This window comes from Kogia breviceps, chromosome 4, assembly GCF_026419965.1.
Source record: "Kogia breviceps isolate mKogBre1 chromosome 4, mKogBre1 haplotype 1, whole genome shotgun sequence".
NCBI classification, from domain to species: domain Eukaryota; kingdom Metazoa; phylum Chordata; class Mammalia; order Artiodactyla; family Physeteridae; genus Kogia; species Kogia breviceps.
The window spans coordinates 34,567,833-34,587,758 of record NC_081313.1 but is presented as its reverse complement, the minus strand read 5'-3'; the positions used below and the strand labels follow the sequence as shown (position 1 = coordinate 34,587,758).

Sequence of the window (19,926 nt, the reverse complement as noted above, 5' to 3'; positions counted from 1 at the left end):
ATTACATTCAAAAGGGGTACTGGAATTTATTTTATCAGTTCCCAATTGATGGACCTTTAGTTTATTTTACAGTATTTTGCTTTATAAACATTACTGTAGTGAATATCATTCTACTTTATGTACTCTTGACTAATATCTGTCATTTACCTCCAGCCAAAGACCAGCAGGAACATATATACAGGTCAAAAAATTGGGTTTATTACTCATTGCAGTGAGGGAGAAAACACACCATGGGTGATTTTGTAGACGGTTCAAAGAAGGGGGATTAGCTCCAGATTGTGTGCTGTCAAAAATCGTGAATAATTCTGTGGCTGGGTATCTCAACAAATCTTATCTACAGAATGGCTTACTGGAAAGAAGTTAAAGCTATAGGTGGGTAAGAAGTGGCAGTCACTTATATTAGCTGGGAGAGGGGGATATTTGGTATTTTGTGTTTTGCACAGTGATAGTTTTTGTCTACACTTACACAAAATTATAAAGTAGCTTTATTTTGCCTCATTTTATCAAGTTCTCAGAATGATCTTGTCCAACTTTGGTATTTTGTGAGAATGTGTATGTTCCACAGGAGAACATGATCTAGCTGTGAACATCAGGCCAACTCCTAGCAACCCAGAGTTCTAGCTATGTGTCAGTTGGGATGTCAGGAGCTGCTTTTCTCTTTCTCATATTTAGAGTGTACGTTCCTGGTAATGTAAATGCTAGGCCAAAGGGGATGCCGAGGCAGCCAGAGAAAACTTTGTTTTGTCCTGTCTCCTTCCCTTTCATTCCAAGCTAGCAGCATTTCTGCTGAAATGGTTGCTTGGTTGGTTCCATAAATCACACCCATAATCTCTTTAGAGCAAATGATTATCCAGCCATACCCTTGATTTTTCCTCTAGTACACACTTTATCCATTTTTGCGATATGGAAACACAGAATTTTCTAAATTTTCAAGTTTTGGTTCCATTTTTCATAACAATTTCTTTTTCAATTTACCTCATTCCTCACATTTTACTATGAGCAGCAATGAAAAACCAGGCAGTGCCTTCAACACTTTGCTTAAAAGTCTTCTCAGCTAAATATCAAATTTAATTGCTTACAGGTTCTACCTTCCACAAAACACTGGAATACAAATCAGCCAAGTACTTTCCCATTCTATAACAAGGATCCGCTTTCCTCCAGTTTCCACTAACATGTTCCTGAATTCTATCAGAGACTTCACCAGAAGAACTCATCATTCATATTTCTACCAACAGCCCTTTAAAGAGAATGTAGGTTGTATTTTAACATGCACCTCAAACTTTGCCAGTCTCTACCCATTACCCAGTTCCAAAGCCACTTTCACAATTTTAGGTATTCGTTACAGCAGCACCCCACTTCCAGATACCAAAATCTGTATTAGTCAGGTTTCTTCAGGGAAACAGAACCAACAGGAATATAAAATTAGAATTTCTACTTTTATTTTAGATATATTTCTGAATTCTGTTCTATTAATCTACCTGTTTGATCTCCAGTATCAAACTGCTTCCATTTTTCTAACTCCATCAGAATATTTAAAATATGGCAGGATTAGATAAACTACATCCCAAGTTCATTACTGCCTCCTGTAAAATTTTTTCACATCAATTCTCATTTGTTTAATCTTCCAGATGATTCCCAGTATTATTTTGTAAAGTTTCCCTTGATTCTCCCACCATAAAAAATTCTTAGTACTATATTAATTGGTTAATATTTAATACAAAATTAAACCTAGAAAGAATTCACATCATTAAAATATTGTCTTAAGGGTTCTCATTATGGTCTTGCTGGATTAGCTTATAAAAGACTAACCCTCCTGGAGAGAACAACTAGAAAAAGTGGGTAAAAAAAATTGTTTAATGTTTGAAGGCATTAGAGAACTACTGCTACTACTATCAAGACTTAAGAAGCCAAGATATGATATAGAAGGTAAGTAAAAGGAAGTTAACCAAACCATGTGACCTTTCTTTTCTCCTAAAACTGGGAGGTTGAAAAGCTGAGTAGAGTTTTTGGCAGTCTTAGAGTTTTAGTGGCACAATTTTAGAGTTCAAGTTTTGCCAAGATAGGAGAGTCTTGGCAAATACCCCAGTATATTGCATTTGAGACCCCAGAAGACTGGATCCTAAGAGTAGGAGAATCAGAGAGAGATCAGCCCTCAAAAAAACTGAAATAGAGCCTTGAAGCATGGTAGTCTCTGATGGGATTATGGTAACTTGCCCTAGATAAGCTGCAACCCAGAAATAAGAGCAAATTCTCTCTGGAAAAAGAGAGGATCTCTGACTTTGAAATGCTTCTTTATAAGCAAGCTCCTGCGTTCAACCTAAACCATCCTTGTTGTTCAGCAGTTTGACTATGATGTGCCTAGAGTGTGATTTTATTTTTATTTCTTAGTATCTCTTCAATCTCTGGTTTGATGTCTTTCATTGCTTTATACATACCAGAAGACAAGACCAAATGACTGAAAACTAGAAGAAAGATCTATAGGAGATCCAGATACTGAAGTTATTACCCAGGGATATTGAATATTATTAATACATTCAAGAAAATACAGGAGAAGATGAAAAATTTCAGCCAAGAAGTAGAATCTATTTTTAAAATGTCCACACAAACACTGGAATTTAAAGATACAATAAATGAAATTAAGAACTCAATAGATGGATGCAAGGACACAGCCAAACAAAAGGTTAGAGAACTGGAAAAAAAATGTTAAACCAGAAACTAATGAAATTGGTTATCTACATGGAGTGTGTGGAGATGAGATGAAAGGAAAAGGGAATGTAACCTCTTCAAGTATTCCTTTTAATATAGTTTGGTATTTTGAATCTTATTATTCTTTTAAATATTTGAAAAAGTTAAAACGTACTCAGCCATGAAAAGGAATGAAATTGAGTTATTTGTAATGAGGTGGATGGACCAACAGTCCATCACTTACAGATTGAAGTAAGTCAGAATGAGAAAAACAAATACCGTATGCTAACACACATATATGGAATCTAGAAAAACAGTACTGATGAACCTAGTGGCAGGGCAGAAATGAAGACGCTGATGTAGAGAATGGACTCGAAGACACAGGCAGGGAAGGGGAAGCTGGAACGAAGTGAGAGAGTACATTGGCATATATACAGTACCACATGTAAAATGGATGGCTAGTGGGAAGCTGCTGCATAACACAGGGAGATCAGCTCAATGCTTTGTGACAACCTAGGGGATGGGATAGGGAGGGTGGGATGGAGACTCAAGAGGGAGGGAATATGGGGATATATGTATACATATAGATGATTCACTTTGTTGTACAGAAGAAACGAACACAACATTGTAAAGCAATTATACTCCAAAAAAGATATAAAAAATATATATATAAACAAAGAAAAAGTTAAAATCAAATATAAGGGGAAAATAAGGTAAAAACAAATGAATAGGCTTTCAAGATGGCAGAGGAGAAAGACGTGGAGATCACCTTCCTCCCTACACATACATCAAAACTACATCTACATGTGGAACAACTCCTACAGAACACCTACTGAATGCTGGCAGAAGACCTCAGACTTCCCAAAAGGCAAGAAATTGTCCACGTACCTGGGTAGGGCAAAAGAAAAAAATAAAACAAAGACAAAAGAATAGTGATGGGACCTGCACCTTGGAGAGGGAGCTGTGAAGGAGGAAAAGTTTCCACACACTAGGAAACCCCTTCACTGGCGGAGATGGGGGGTGGGTGGGGGGGAAGCTTCAGAGCCACAGAGGACAGCACAGCAACAGGGGTGCAGAGGGCAAAGTGGAGAGATTCCCACACAGAGGATCGGTGCCGACCAGCACTCACCAGCCTGAGAGGCATGTCTGCTCACCTGCTGGGGCGGGTGGGGGCTGGGAGCTGAGGCTCGGGCTTCAGAGGTCAGATCCCAGGGATAGGACTGGGGTTGGCTTAGTGAACACAGCCTGAAAGGGGCTAGTGTAACACAGCTAGCTGGGAGGGAGTCCAGGGAAAAGCCTGGAACTGCCTAAGAGGCTAGAGAGCATTGTTTCAGGGTGCACGAGGTGAGGGGATTCAGAGCACCACCAAAATGAGCTCTAGAGATGGGCGCGAGATGCAGCTATCAGTGTGGACACCAGAGATGGGCATGAGACGCTAAGGCTGCTGCTGCAGCCACCAAGAAGCCTGTGTCCAAGCACAGGTCACCATCCACACCTCCCCTCTTGGGAGCCTGTGCAACCCGCCACTGCCAAGGATCTGTGATCCAGGGACAACTTTCCTGGGAGAACACACGTCGTGCCTCAGGCTGTTGCAACATCACACCGCAAGGTCGCCCCGCATTCCGTATCACTCCCTTCCCCACAGCCTGAGTGAGCCAGAGCCTCCTAATCAGCCACTCCTTTAACCCCATCCTGTCTGGGCGGGAAATAGTTGCCCTCAGGTGACCTGCACTCAGAGGCAGGGCCAAATCCAAAGCTGAACCCCAGGAGCTGTGCAAAGAACAGAAAGGGAATTTTCTCCCAGGGGCCTCAGGAGCAGCAGATTAAATCTCCACAGTCAACTTGAAGCACCCTGCATCTGTGGAATACCTGAATAGACAACAAATCATCCCAAAATTGAGGCAGTGTACTGCCTCAATTGGGGAGCAAATGTAGACTTGGGGTTTCCTTTCTGCATCTAATTTGTTTCTGGTTTTATGTTTAACTTAGTTTAGTTAAAATTTAATTAAAACATCACAATTAGTAGATTTGTTTATTGATTTCGTTGCTCTCTTCTTTTTTTTATACATATATATACATTTTTTTTCCTTTTTCTCATTTTGTGAGTGTATATGTTTATGCTTCCTTGTGTGATTTTGTCTGTATAGCTTTGGTTTTGCCATTTGTCCTAGGGCGCTGACTGTTCTTTTTTTTTTTCTTTAAGTATACTTTTTAGCTCTTGTTATCATTGGTGGATGTGTTTTTTGGTTCAGTGGTTCTCTTCTTGCTTTCTCTCTTTCTTTTTTTTAAATACTTTTAAATTTTTTATTTTTAATAATTTTTTCCATCTTAATAACTTTATTTTATACTTTCTCCCTTCTTTCCTTCCTTCCTTCCTTCCTTCCTTCCTTCCTTCCTTCCTTCCTTCCTTCCTTCCCTCCTTCCCTCCTTCCTTCCCTCCTTCCTTCTTCCCTTCCTTCCTTCCTTTTCTTTTCTTTCCTTTTATTTTTTTCTCATTTATTCTGAGCCATGTGGCTGACAGGGTCTTGGTGCTGTGGCCAGGTGTCAGGCCTGAGCCTCTGAGGTGGGAGAGCTGGGTTCAGGACATTGGTCCACCAGAGACCTCACAGTCTCATGCAATATCAAGTGGTGAAAGCTCTCCCAGAGATCTCCATATCAATGCTAAGACCCAGCTCCACTCAAAGACCAGCAAACTACAGCAATGGACACCCTATGCCAAACAACTACCAAGACAGGAACACAACCCCACCCATTAGCAGAGAGGCTACCTAAAATCATACTAAGTTCAAACACACCCCAAAACACACCACTGGACATGGTCCTGCCCACCAGAAAGAAAAGATCCAGCCTCATCCACCAGAACACAGGCACGATTCCCCTCCACCAAGAAGCTAACACAACCCACTGAACCAACCTTAGCCACTGGGAGAAGACACCAAAAACAATGGGAACTATGAACCTGTAGCCTGCAAAAAGGAGACCCCAAACACAGTAAGTTAAGCAAAATGAGAAGACAGAGAAATACACAGTAGATGAAGGAGCAGTGTAAAAAGCTACCAGACCAAACAAATGAATAGGAACAGGCAGTCTACCTGAAAAAGAATTCAGAGTAATGAGAGCGAAGATGGTACAATATCTTGGAGAAAATGGAGAAAATGCAAAAAATGTTTAACAAGGACCTAGAAGAATTAAAGAGCAAACAAACAATGACGAACAACACAATAAATGAAATTAAAAATTCTCTAGAAGGAATCAATAGCAGAATAACTGAGGCAGAAGGACGGATAAGTGAACTGGAAGATAAAATAGTGGAAGTAACTACTGCAGAGCAGAATAAAGAAGAAAGAATAAAAAGAATTGAGGACAATCTCAGAGACCTCTGGGACAACATTAAACACACCAACGTCCGAATTATAGGGGTCCCAGAAAAAGAAGAGAAAAAAAAAGGGACTGAGAAAATATTTGAGGAGCTTATAGTTGAAAACTTCCCTAATATGGGAAAGGAAATAGTCAATCAAGTCCAGGAAGCATAGAGAGTACCATACAGGATAGATCCAAGGAGAAACATGCCAAGACACATATTAATCAAACTAACAAAAATTAAATACAAAGAAAAAATATTAAAAGCAGCAAGGGAAAATCAACAATTAACATACAAGGGAATCCCCATAAGGTTAACAATTGATCTTTTAGCAGATATTCTGGAAGCTAGAAGGGAGTGGGAGGACATATTTAAAGTGATGAAAGGGAAAAATCTATAGCTAACATTACTCTACCCAGAAAGGATCTCATTCAGATTTGATGGAGAAATTAAAACCTTTAGAGACAAGCAAAAGCTAAGAGAATTCAGCAGATTCAAACCAATTCTACAACAAATGCTAAAGGAATTTCTCTAGGCAGGAAACACAGTAGAAGGAAAAGATCTACAAAAACAAAAACAAAACAATTAAGAAAATGGTAACAGGAACATACATATTGATAACTACCTTAAATGTAAATAGATTAAATGCTCCAACCAAAAGACATCAACTGGCTAGATGGATACAAAAACAAGACCCATATATATGCTGTCTACAACACACCCACTTCAGATCTAGGGACACATACAGACTGAAAGTGAGGGGATGGAAAAAGATATTCCATGCAAATGGAAATCAAAAGAAAGCTGGAGTAGCAATTCTCATATCAGACAAAATAGACTTTAAAATAAAGACTATAACAAGAGACAAAGAAGGACACTGCATAATGATAAAGGGATCAATCCAAGGAGAAGATATAATAATTGTAAATATTTATGCACCCAACATAGGAGCACCTCAATACATAAGGCAACTGCTAACAGCCATAAAAGAGGAAATTGACAGTAACACAATAATAGTAGTATACTTTAACACCCCACATTCACCAATGGACAGATCATCCAAAAGAAAATAAATAAGGAAACACAACCTTTAAATGATACATTAAACAAGATGGACTTGATTGATATTTATAGGACATCCACCCTAAAACAGCAGATTACACTTTCTTCTCTAGTGCTCATGGAACATTCTCAATGATACATCATACCTTGGGTCACAAATCAAGCCTTTGCAAATTTAACAAAATTGAAGTCATATCAAATATCTTTTCTGACCACATCGATATGAGGCTAGATATCAATCAAAGGAAAAAAAACTGTAAAAGATACAAACACATGGAGGCTAAACAATACACTACTAAATAAACAAGAGATCACTGAAGATATCAGAGAGGAAATTTAAAAATACCTAGAAACAAATGACAATGAAAACCTAACAACCCAAAACCTATGGGATGCAGCAAAAGTAGTTCTAAGAGGGAAGTTTACAGTAATACAATCATACCTCAAGTTATAAGAAACATCTCAAACAAACAACCTAACATTACACCTAAAGCAATTAGAGAAAGAACAGAAAAACCCCAAAGTTAGCAGAAGGAAAGAATTCATAAATATCAGATCAGAAGTAAATGAAAGAGAAATGAAGGAAATGATAGAAAAGATCAATAAAACTAAAAGCTGGTTCTTTGAGAAGATAAACAAAATTGATAAACCATTAGCCTGACTCATCAAGAAAAAAAAGGGAGACCACACAAGTCAATAGAATTAGAAAGGAAAAAGGAGAAGTAACAACTGGCACTGCAGAAATACAAAGGATCATGCAAGATTACTACAAGCAACTATATGCCAATAAAATGGACAAACTGGAAGAAATGGACAAATTCTTAGAAAAGCACAATGTTCCAAGACTGAACCAGGAAGAAATAGAAAATATAAACAGACCAATCACAAGCACTGAAATTGAAACTGTAATAAAAATTTTTCCAACAAATAAAAGCCCAGGACCAAATGGCTTCACAGGAGAATTCTATCAAAGATTTAGAGAAGAGCTAACACCTATTCTTCTTAAACTCTTCCAAAATATAGCAGATGGAGGAACATCCCAAACTCATTCTACGAAGCCACCATCACCCTGATACCAAAACCAGGCAAAAATGCCACAAAAAAGAGAAAACTACAGGCAAATATCACTGATGAACATATATGCAAAAATCCTCAACAAAATACTAGCAAACAGAATCCAGCAGCACATTAAAAGGATCATACACCATGATCAAGAGGGGTTTAACCCAGGAATGCAAGGATTCTTCAGTATACAAAAATCAATCAATGTGATATACCACATTAACAAACTGAAGGAGAAAAACCATATGATCATCTTAATAGATGCAGAAAAAGCTTTTGACATAATTCAACACCCATTTATGATAAAAATCCCCCAGAAAGTAGGCATAGAGGGAACTTACCTCAACATGAAAAAGGCCACATATGACAAACCCACAGCCTACATTGTTTTCAATGGTGAAAAACTGAAACCATATCCACTAAGATCAGGAACAAGACAAGGTTACCCACTCTAACCACTGTTATTCAATATAGTCTTGGAAGTTTTAGCTACAGCAATCAGAGAAGAAAAATAAATAAAAGGAATCCAAATCAGATAAGAAGAACTAAAACTGTCACTGTTTGCAGATGACATGATACTATACATAGAGAATCCTAAAGCTTCTACCAGAAAAATACTAGAGCTAATCAGTGAAGTTGGGAAAGTAGCAGGATACAAAATTAATGCACAGAAATCTCTTGCATTCCTATACACTAATGATGAAAAATCTGAAAGAGAAATTAAGGACACACTCCAATTTACCACTGCAACAAAAAGAATAAAATACCTAGGAATAAACCGACCTAAGGAGACAAAAGACCTGTATGCAGAAAACTATAAGACACTGATGAAAGAAATTAAAGATGATGCAAACAGATGGAGAGATGTACAATGTTCTTGGATTGGAAGAATCAATATTGTGAAAATGACTATACTACCCAAAGCAATCTACAGATTCATGCAACCTCTATCAAACTACCAATGGCATTTTTCACAGAACTAGAGCAAAAAATTTCACAATTTGTATGGAAACACAAAAGACCCTGAATAGCCAAAGCAATCTTGAGAAAGAAAAATGGAGCTGGAGGAATAAGACTCCCTGACTTCACACTAGACTACAAAGCTACAGTAATCAAGACAGTATGGTACTGGCACAAAAACAGAAATATAGATCAATGGAATAGGATAGAAAGTCCAGAGATAAACCCATGCACATATGGTCACCTTATCTTTGATAATGGAGGCAAGAATATACAATGGAGAAAAGACAGCCTCTTCAATAAGTGGTGCTGGGAAAACTTGACAGCTACATGTAAAAGAATAAAATTAGAACACTCCCTAACACCACACACAAAAATAAACTCAAAATGGATTAAAGACCTAACTGTAAGGCCAGACCCCATCAAACTCTTAGAGGAAAACATAGGCAGAACACTCTATGACATAAATCACAGCAAGATTCTTTTTGACCCATCTCCTAGAGAAATGGAAATAAAAACAAAAATAAACAAATGGGACCTAATGAAACTTTAAAGCTTTTGCACAGCAAAGGAAACCATAAACAAGACGAAAAGACAACCCTCAGAATGGTAGAAAATATTTGTAAACCTAACAACTGACAAAGGGTTAATCTCCAAAATATACAAGCAGCTCATGCAGCTCAATATCAAAAAAACCAAACAACCCAACCGAAAAATGGACAGAAGACCTAAACAGACATTTCTCCAAAGAAGATATACAGATTGTCAACAAGCACATGAAAGGATGCTCAACATCAGTAATCATTAGAGAAATGCAAATCAAAACTACAATGAGGTATCACCTCACACCAGTCAGAATGGCCATCATCAAAAAATCTACAAACAATAAATGCTGGAGAGGGTGTGGAGAAGAGGGAACCCTCTTGCACTGTTGGTGGGAATGTAAATTGATATAGCCACTATGGAAAACAGTATGGAGGTTCCTCAAAAGGTAAAAATAGAATTACTGTATGACCCAGCAATCCCACTACTGGGCATATACCCTGAGAAAACCATAATTCAAAAAGAGTCATGTAGCACAACGTTCATTGAAGCTCTATTTACAATAGCCAGGACATGGAAGCAACCTAAGTGTCCATCGACAGATGAATGGATAAAGAAGATGTGGCACATATATACAATGGAATATTACTCAGCCATTAAAAGGAACAAAATTGAGTTATTTGCAGTGAGGTGGATGGACCTACAGACTGTCATACAGAGTGAAGTAAGTTAGAAAGCGAAAAACAAATACCGTATGCTAATACATATATATGGAATCTTAAAAATAAAAATGGTTCTGAAGAACCTAGGGGCAGGCAGGAGTAAAGACGCAGACATAGAGAATGGACTTGAGGACACGGGCAGGGGGAAGGGTAAGCTGGGACGAATTGAGAGCATGGCATGGACATATATACGTTACCAAATGTAAAATAGATAGCTAGTGGGAAGCAGCCGCATAGCACAGGGAGATCAGCTTGGTGCTTTGTATCCACCTACAGTGGTGGGATAGGGAGGGTGGGAGGGAGACGCAAGAGGGAGGAGATATGGGGATATATGTATATGTATAGCTGATTCACTTTGTTATACAGCAGAAACTAACACACCTTTGTAAAGCAATTATAAGGATGTTAAAAAACAAACAAACAAAAAAGTGAATATAGCCATATAAAACTATGAGATTTAAAAAATCTAGTATGACAACCACTGATTTAAGAATTGATAATATATTTTAAGTTTGAATAAAACAGCTTATACAAATCCACCAAGGAAGATAGGGTGTCTTATGTTATCCATTCCCTTATGTCAGGTTCCTTAAAAGCAGGGTGTGGGCTGGGAATATGCGTGCAAGTGATTTATTGAGAGAATACTCTCAGGAAAATCGTATATGGGAGTGCGGAAAGCAGGATTGTGAAGAAAAGCAAATTAGCAAAGAGGTGATTTCAGATAAATCTTAGTCTCAGCCTGATCCCAATGGGAGATTTAGAGGGTAATTGTACAACAGAGTTTGTTCTGCCTAGAGACAAAGAGGCTGGGATTTTATACCCCTTTATCTGTCAGTCATTGGATACGGCCATTCCAAGGGGGAGGCATGTGACTCTCAGGTAACCTAGGAATGATGGGTCCAGTTGCCCATGATCAGCCCTCCAGAAAAAATTGCTAGTAGCAACATCTACAACAGCTAGATATCGGGACTATCAAATCAGCAAAAAAGATTCCTGAGATCTGAGCTTGGTTACAACAGTGTTTGCAGCACACATGTTTAACTACCATGGGTTAAGTTTCTCCTATAATTTAGTTCTAGGGGAAGCATACTGTGCAGTCTATCATGGCCTGAATAATTATAATTATCATTATAGGCCATAATAATGGTGATGATGATAATGTGGTGCACACTATGTGGCATTCATCTCCCATAAGGGTTTTTTTCACGTATTAACTAATTTAATCCTTATAACAACCTCATGATAGAGATACTATTATTACACTTACTTTTTCAGATGAAGAAACTGAGACACAGAGAAGGTAAGGTTACACGGTAATGGCAGCCTGGGATTTGAACCCACTCAGTAAAGCTCTAGAGTCTCTTACCTAGTTAAAAAAGAAAAACACAGATTCTCTTTAAGTTGTCTTAGGCTACAACTTTGTTCATAACTGACTGTACTGAGAATTAATGCTGGACTCAAAGGCAGCTCTCTCTAGTCCAGACATGAGGAAGGCCAGTAGGCTATCAGAGGCATTAGATGAGAAATCTATCCAGTGATGCTCTATTCTGAATACTGACCAATCAATCAAATCACAATGTTTGAATGTGACAAAAGAGACAGAGTCAGAAGTAGAAGCCAGAGAGTCTCAGACAGAAGCCTGTAAGCAGAAGCCTTCAAAGCACAGGAATGGGAGCAATAGATGGAAGTGGAAAGAGAAAGGAGGTGATGAGAGGGTGAATTGTGTCCGTATATGACTGGGCGTAGAGTCAGGGCAGGAATTCTGTAGAGACTGAGAAGGGAGCTGAGTCACTAGCCTGGGGCTGCTTCCTGTTGTTATTGGGACTCTTGTGCTGTGCAACATCAAATCACATTTTAGCTCTTGCTAAATGTATTAAAAGATTAATACGTTTTTAATGATAATAAATCTTTACAAATATATTATTCTTTTTGGCCAACTGAACTGAAGGAAAAGGTAAATCCCACCTGATGACCTGGGATGCCTCATTTTATCAGACAAAGAGGCCAAAATATCCATCATGCTTCCTTTTGTGACTTAAGTGTTCAATGGCATAAAGCTAAATTTAGTTTCAAGAGTGGGAACAATTTTATTCCTAGATTCTGATAAAATATTATCTGTATAAGGATTGCACATGGCACTTCATCTTTCAATATTTAATTTTTCTGCTTTAATATAGATTTGATATTTTAAGCCTCCTCTTTGAAAGTAGGCACAGTATAAATTTCAAACAACAATGTGGGAGAGATGGAAATAATATTTCATATCATGTCATGGTATATGAATATATGACAAAGTAGGTCAATAGACATGAAATGAAACATTATTGAGTAAGAGAATGTGACAAAACACAGCAGCTTGATTTATAAATTTAGAAAAGCACACAGCCCATTAAAAGGAGGCCAAGAGTGGCCAAGAATGCCAAGGAAACCATTTCCTTACATAGCAAAAGCAAAATGCTTGGTGTTGGGAAATAGGAAGGTGAAAGTTCATACTGGCTATGACTATTCCTATTTATGTAACTTTTTGTAAAATAAGGTATTATAAAAAGTTTACAAAATGCAAAAACTAAAGTGTGAGAGTAAATAAAAAGTAACTGAATAAATACATCAGATGGTACTTAACTAGATTAGAACTTTGTCACTTAATGCAGGAATTATCAACTCTAAATTTTTGTCCTTGGAAATCTGTGAAACATCAATAATACATAGCCTCAGCTAAAACTACTTAATAGCCTGGAAGTTTCCATATGATCTACATAGACCATTGCAGAAGTAAAACTAAAACCCCCCAAATCTCAACTGATCTGAATTCTTAGGGAATAATTGCATTCATTGCTTTAAATTTTTTCTGTTAACTAAGAGTTCACCAATTAGTCCATTTTGTTTCAACTCTTTGCAGCTAAAACTATCTATAATATAATACACCAAGTATCAATTTGCAGTGTAGTAAGGGGAAAATATTTGACAAAACATAAATGTTATGACTGTAAGTGCTTTTAAGGAAAGAAATTTACAGGCAGTTCTGTAAAACACTCAGTATAGTGCCTGACCCACAGTGAAAATGCTCTGTGCATGTACAGTCAGCAGTAGTATAGATGTCATGAGTGGTCTATCCATTGTAAGGTAGAATACAGAAAGACTACTAAGTGATTGAAGATTTCCTTTATTTTCAACCCAGTTTATTTTTTCTATTATAAAGTTTTTTATATTTATTGTACATTTTTCTTTATAAAAAGAAGGAAACGGGCTTCCCTGGTGGTGCAGTGGTTGAGAGTCCGCCTGCCGATGCAGGGGACGCGGGTTCGTGCCCCGGTCCGGGAGGATCCCGCATGGCGTGGAGCGGCTGGGCCCGTGAGCCATGGCCGCTGAGCCTGTGCGTCCGGAGCCTGTGCTCGGCAAAGGGAGCGGCCACAACAGTGAGAGGCCCACGTACCGCAAAAAAAAAAAAAAAAAAAAAAAAAGGAAACATAATATAAATAAATAAACAGCTGGGTAACCTTTAGCTGTGTTTCAGGAAATTGAGGTTTTAAATTTCTCCTTTTCTTTAAGAAGTGCAAAACATTTCCACACATATTCATCATCTATCTGCACAATCGTTCTGTGTAATAAAGGGCAGTTACTGTTCCCAGGGCATAGAAAGAAAAACATACAAAGGTTAAGTGACTTGCCTGCTTAGCAGGAACAGAATTAGAATCTCTGTCACTTGGCACTTGAGTCTCCCTCCATGTAGCTTAAGACCATTTTGCCACCAAACAGTATTAAATACTAATCACTAAGACATTCACGAACATTGATCACCACAAGGATTGGTTTAGGTCCTTAAAATGTGGTGAGGAAGAATTTCTCACCTTTTTCTCCTAATGACTAAAAGCCCTGATTAGCTAAGATGGGCTCTTAGTAGTTTTAAACTTTAAATTTTTACCTGTGATAGTCTGAAAATATCATTTAACTCTGAAACAAATGAGACTAAAATAAATAGATGGATACAGTCTTGCAAAGAAAATTAGAAAAACATAACATCCTACTGTCAGCCTGCTCTCCCTAGAGTATACTGTTTACAAATGAACACAAAGCTGGCTATTCGTAGTAGTCATGGAGATGGTGAGAGGGGTTGGATTTAGGATATACTTTGGAAGTAGAGCTGGCTGGTTTTGCTGATAAATTACATAGGTAATTTATCAGCAAAAGAGGCTAAATCCCAACTTTTGGGTCTGAACAGCAGGGTGAATGTGGAATCATTTCCCAAGATGAGAAATATAGGAAGAACAGGTTTATGGGAATGAAATACAGAGAATTTGATCTTGAAAATGTTAAGCCTAAGGTGCCTAATATTCATTAGGTGGAGATATCATATAAACAATTACATATCTTAGATTAAGACTCATGAAAGTGATCAGAGCCAAAGATAGAAATGTGGGTGGCAGGGAACTAAATGGGATCACTGGATAGAAGGTACAATTGAGAAGATTTTTGAGGACTAAGAATTGGAAGCACTAAGTCAATAGGATCCCATAGGAAAAAAATGGTTCAGTCAGGGAAGTAGGAATACAGTGTAGTGTCCCAGAAGCCAAGGGAAGAAAGCATTTCAAGACATTCTCAAAATAATGATCAAATCTATCAACTGCTACTAAGAATTCTTATAAGATGACTAAGACTAGATCATTGGGTTTTGCAACATGCTGTTCGTTAATGACTGTGAAGAGTGAGATTTCTATTGGACATAAAGTTCTAATTGAAATGAGTTGAGAAGAGATGTGAAATGAGAAATTGAAGAAAGAGGGTAAACACTGAGTTCTAGCACTTTTGTCAAACAGTGAAGTAAACAAATAAAAAGTAGCTGGAAGGGCATATAGGATCAATCTCTTTGGTTTTGTTTGGTTTTAGTTGTTTAGATAAACTTGGTTTGTTTGCTTTGTTAAAAATGAGATATAGTACAGCATGTCTGTATGCTATTGAGAATAATATAATAGAGGGAGAAATACTGATGGTACAGAAACAAGAAGGAATAACTATAGGAGCAAAGTCCTTGAGTTAAAGAATGGCATCATATACACACTACTATATATGAAATATATAACTAATAAGGACCTACTGCATAGCACAGGGAACTCGACTAAATACTCTGTAATGACCTATATGGGAAAAGAATCTAAAAAATAGTGGATATATGTATATGTATAACTGAATCACTTTGCCTCACAGCAGAAACTAACACAACATTGTAAATCAACTATACTGCAATAAAAAAATTTTTTTTAAATGGCATCAAGTGTACAAGCTATATATTGACCACAGTTGGAAGCATGGAAAATTCATGCACTGTAATAGGAGAGATGTAGGGAGCACCAGCATAGAGGCAGATAATTTTGTAAACTTTAGTGGCAAAATGGCGAGGAAAGTCTATTCCGCTTACCCCTATTTTATTAGTGAAATGAGAAGAAACTGCATGAGAGGGATTTGACAGATTGGGAAGTTGGAGACTGGAGAAGAGAAAGGTGTGAAAGTGGTCTTGGAAAGAGGAAGAATGAACTGACTAGGGAAAACTGTAGTGTTGCCATATGGTGTTTGGGAACTATAGCATGGTTCCGGGTTTTCTTCCCGCCATCTCCAACTGTTCAGTCAGAGGCAGAGAATGAATGCAGACAGATGGATTTAACCAAGATTGGGGTTTGCCAGTGAGTATGACGACAGGAGAGAAAAGCAGCAGAATTAGGAGTCTATGAAGAGGAGTGATTAAAGTAATGATTATGGGATCTAAACTGCATAAGGAGGGAATTAAGTATATATACAGATTAGGGTAAAAAGCAATAGTAAATACATTAGAAATATCAGCTGGTAAAGAATGGAAACTCTATACTTTTTATCCCCCCCTCTTTCTCCATTGTTACTATTTTCAAAACATGAGGTTTCTTAGGAATGTTAACTGTCATATAATATAGTGTAACAGTCTGCATTAAAATGATGCTAATCTGGTGGAAATTCAAAGTTATATGGTTTTTTAGACAAACTTTCATTCATGTATTCTAAAACCGAAATTAGAGGAGAGTGCATTGAAACCAGCATTGTCTGTTGCATTTGCTTAGTACCTAAATCTTTTTTGACTCACCTCCTCAAACTGTATCCAAATGAAACTCCAAGAACTTTGGGTTCTTTTACCTATAACATTTCTCTTAATTGTATTGCTTCTCTTTGACATTCACCTCACACCCATAAAGATATAATCTCCACCTAAAGACTCTCCAGCCTACATTGTCCTGCAAGATTAACCTTTGGACTCCCTTACTTCTGCTCCATTTTCAACTTAAATATGTCTGAAATATAACTAACATAGTTTTATTTCATGTCCCAAACTGTTTACATCTATGCAGTACCTTCTGGTTAGTCTGGAATTTCCTGCGCCTTTACATTATTTTTTGTCTTCCTCTTTCCTTCCTGTTTCTATTCCATACCCCATCCTGTGTATGCCAAAACCTGCCCCTGGAATATTCAGGGGTTTTATTGTGCATTTAGTCAGCTGGGAGGGAGAGACCTTGAGAATCCTGGACACCAGGGGACCACAACTAGCTGGCAAAAGTTTTCCCTGGTAGTCTTGGTTTGGAAACACTTCACAGGCTGTTTCCTGTGATCTGGGCAAAGATTGCTCATTTGAAAATCTCCCTCCTAATCAGCTGCTTGTTGTCTGGCCTCTGTGCAAATTGGAGCATGATCCTTCAGAAGAAGGCAATTGCAGTTTGCTTGTGAAACTTGGGAGACATTTGTTACAGCAGAGAATGGCTGTGATTTTGTGAATTTCAAGCCCAAGACCAACCAACTTCCTTTTTTTCTTTCAAACATATGGGATGAATAAAGAGACAAATACTTTAGTGATTTAGCTACCCTTATTTGTCATCATTTTCCCCCCTAAAAAACCATTTTTAAAAGGAAAGGAAAAAAGCCTTTGTTTATATAAGCCATCGTGGTTTGACAGCATAGTTGGAACAGCTGGTGACCTAGCTAAATCCTTCAGAAGGCTTAGCCAAAGGGAGAAGCAAATACATAGGATAACAAGATACTGATATGTTATAGAGCATACTGGAGGTGGTTATCAGATCTATAGAATAAAGAATTTGGTCAAATGCCAGGCTATAAACTCTTCTCCTTAACTGGAGAACACACACTCTGAAGGGCTAAGGAAATATCAGGGAACCGCTGAAACCAAGAAACATTTCCTTGTACAATACCTTCTCTCCAGAGTAAGATAAAAATGATGGCCTAAGGAAGAGAGAACACAAAGATGTTGGTGGGTGACCTCTTGTGTATAGATGATGCTTCAGGGAGGCTGCAAACTAGGCCCTGTGAAGTATGTCAACTCTTCCATCCCACATGTTCATAGCAGGAGTCCAAACAGCCGAGCTGGACCCCTCCTTGTTTCAGGGCAGACAGAGGTCAATGTGACTCAGGACAGAAAGTTGCCAAAGGGAAAGTGAAAACAGATCCAACTGAAAGAATTGCAAGAGCTGAAGGAAATCACATCAGGGCTCATGAGGTTGACAGAGTGACCCACAGAATGTATAAAGTTCACTACTTTCTCACTGGTAGTTTAGGTACAATTCAGAGCAAGGTGAGTCCAGGGAAAATGACATGACTTGGACCTCCAATCATTTGCCTTCCACAAAAATAGAATGTTCTGCAAAGTCTGCATTTTCTTCCCTATTATATTTAGTGTCTCTGGGAAGGAATGTCAATGAACACATTGTTAGGGAATGTTGTTGGTAGAAAACAATCAGAAATCTGGGGCAAGTGTTCATTTATTTCTCTTATTGTCCTTTTTAAATGCTCTACCATAGGTTAAGCTCAACAAAACTGGTAGTGTTTAGGAAACACATTAAAGACAGGTTATGCTTACAGCCCAACTGAGAAATCAAAATTCAACTGATCAAATATATACATACATTCCTTATGCCAATGCCAATACCACAGTCTTGATTACTGTAGCTTTATAGTAAATTTTATTTTTCCTTTATTCAGAATTATTTTGGCTCTTTTAGATCTTCAGCATTTCCATATAAAATTTAGAGTCTGCTTGTCAATTTTTACGAAAAAAGACTTTTGGAATTTTGATTGGAATAGCATTGAAACTGTAGAACAATTTGTGAAGAAATGATAGTTTAACAATTTGGGGTTATCTGATGCAATAACATTGTATATCTCTACATTTATGTCTAATTTCTCTCAGCAATGTTTCACAGCTTATAGTACACACAGAACTTGAACATTAAAAATTTTTTTTTCTCTAAGTATCTCAGTTTTTTGATGCTACTGTGAATGGTATTGCTTTGGATTTTTGTTTTCCAAGAGTTTATTGGTAGTATATAGTTGTTTTTGTATATCAACCTTGTAGCCTACAATCTTTCTAAATTAACTCATTAGTTACAGGAGCTTTATCTTGTAGATTCATTAAGATTTTCTCTATACATGATCATATTATCAGAAAACAAAGACAGTTTCATTTCTTTTGTTCCAAATCTTATGTCTTTAAAAAAAATTCTTATCTTACTACAACGGCTATCTTCAGTATAATGTTGAATAGATGTAGTAAACATGAATATATTTGCCTTATTACTGATTCTAGGGGATGAGGGATGTTCATTTCATCTTTCTCTAATAAGTACAATGTTAACTGTGTAATTTTGTTGTAGACACACTTTATCATCTTGGAAAAAAAATTTTTTTTTAAGTTTTTAAACACTGGGCAAAAGGTTGCACTGGTTTGATCTCTGAAAGAAGGAGGTTAAATGAAGAACATCCTTTCACTGTAGTTTTTGCCTGGAGGGACCCTCTGGACTGTGGCTCAGAGAAGGGAAACTGAAGCAGACTTAGGTAGTCTTGCTGAGTTAAGGAGACCAAGTTTAGATTTCAGAGAGCCTGAGGCAGCTGGAATTGGTGGGTTAGAGCAAATGAGAGAGGAGAATTATACAAAAAAAACCCACCAAAACCTCTAGAAATCTTCATAGGACTCTTTAATCTATTGGTGAATATTAAGGTGTGTATATATATATGGTGAAACTCTATGCGACAAGGCAAAGAACTACCAGGGATCTATACACTGAACAATTTCCAGAACTTATACCTGGTTGGAAGACATTTGATTTCTGAATAGCTGGAGTGAGAAGATCTTACTGAAGACTTGTGACACTCAGTAGTGAACCCAGTAGACACATACCTTAGTAGTAATACTAAATTAGACCTAACCTTAAAAGGCTTAAGACTAGTTTTAAAAGATCAAATTGCTTCACAAGTAATTTTAATGCATGCCCTGAAAATGTTAATACCCTTCAAATGAGGATAATAAAATCCAGTTCCTCTACAATATAGCACATGACAGTGTACCCCATCCAATATAAAATTATTAGGTATGTAAAGAAGCAGGGAAAACTGACCCACAAAAAGGAGAAAAATCATACAATAGCAATAAGCCCAGAAATGACAGAGATAATATCATCACCAAACAAGAATTTTAAAACATTGATGAGAAATATGCTCAAAGATTTA

General features: G+C 37.5%; 1 protein-coding gene across 1 annotated transcript in view; it reads right to left on the bottom strand.

Moving 5' to 3' along the window:
• Positions 1-19,926, bottom strand: part of FBXO4 (F-box protein 4) — a 343,376-nt gene that overhangs the window by 71,500 nt on the left and 251,950 nt on the right. The window lies entirely within an intron of this gene.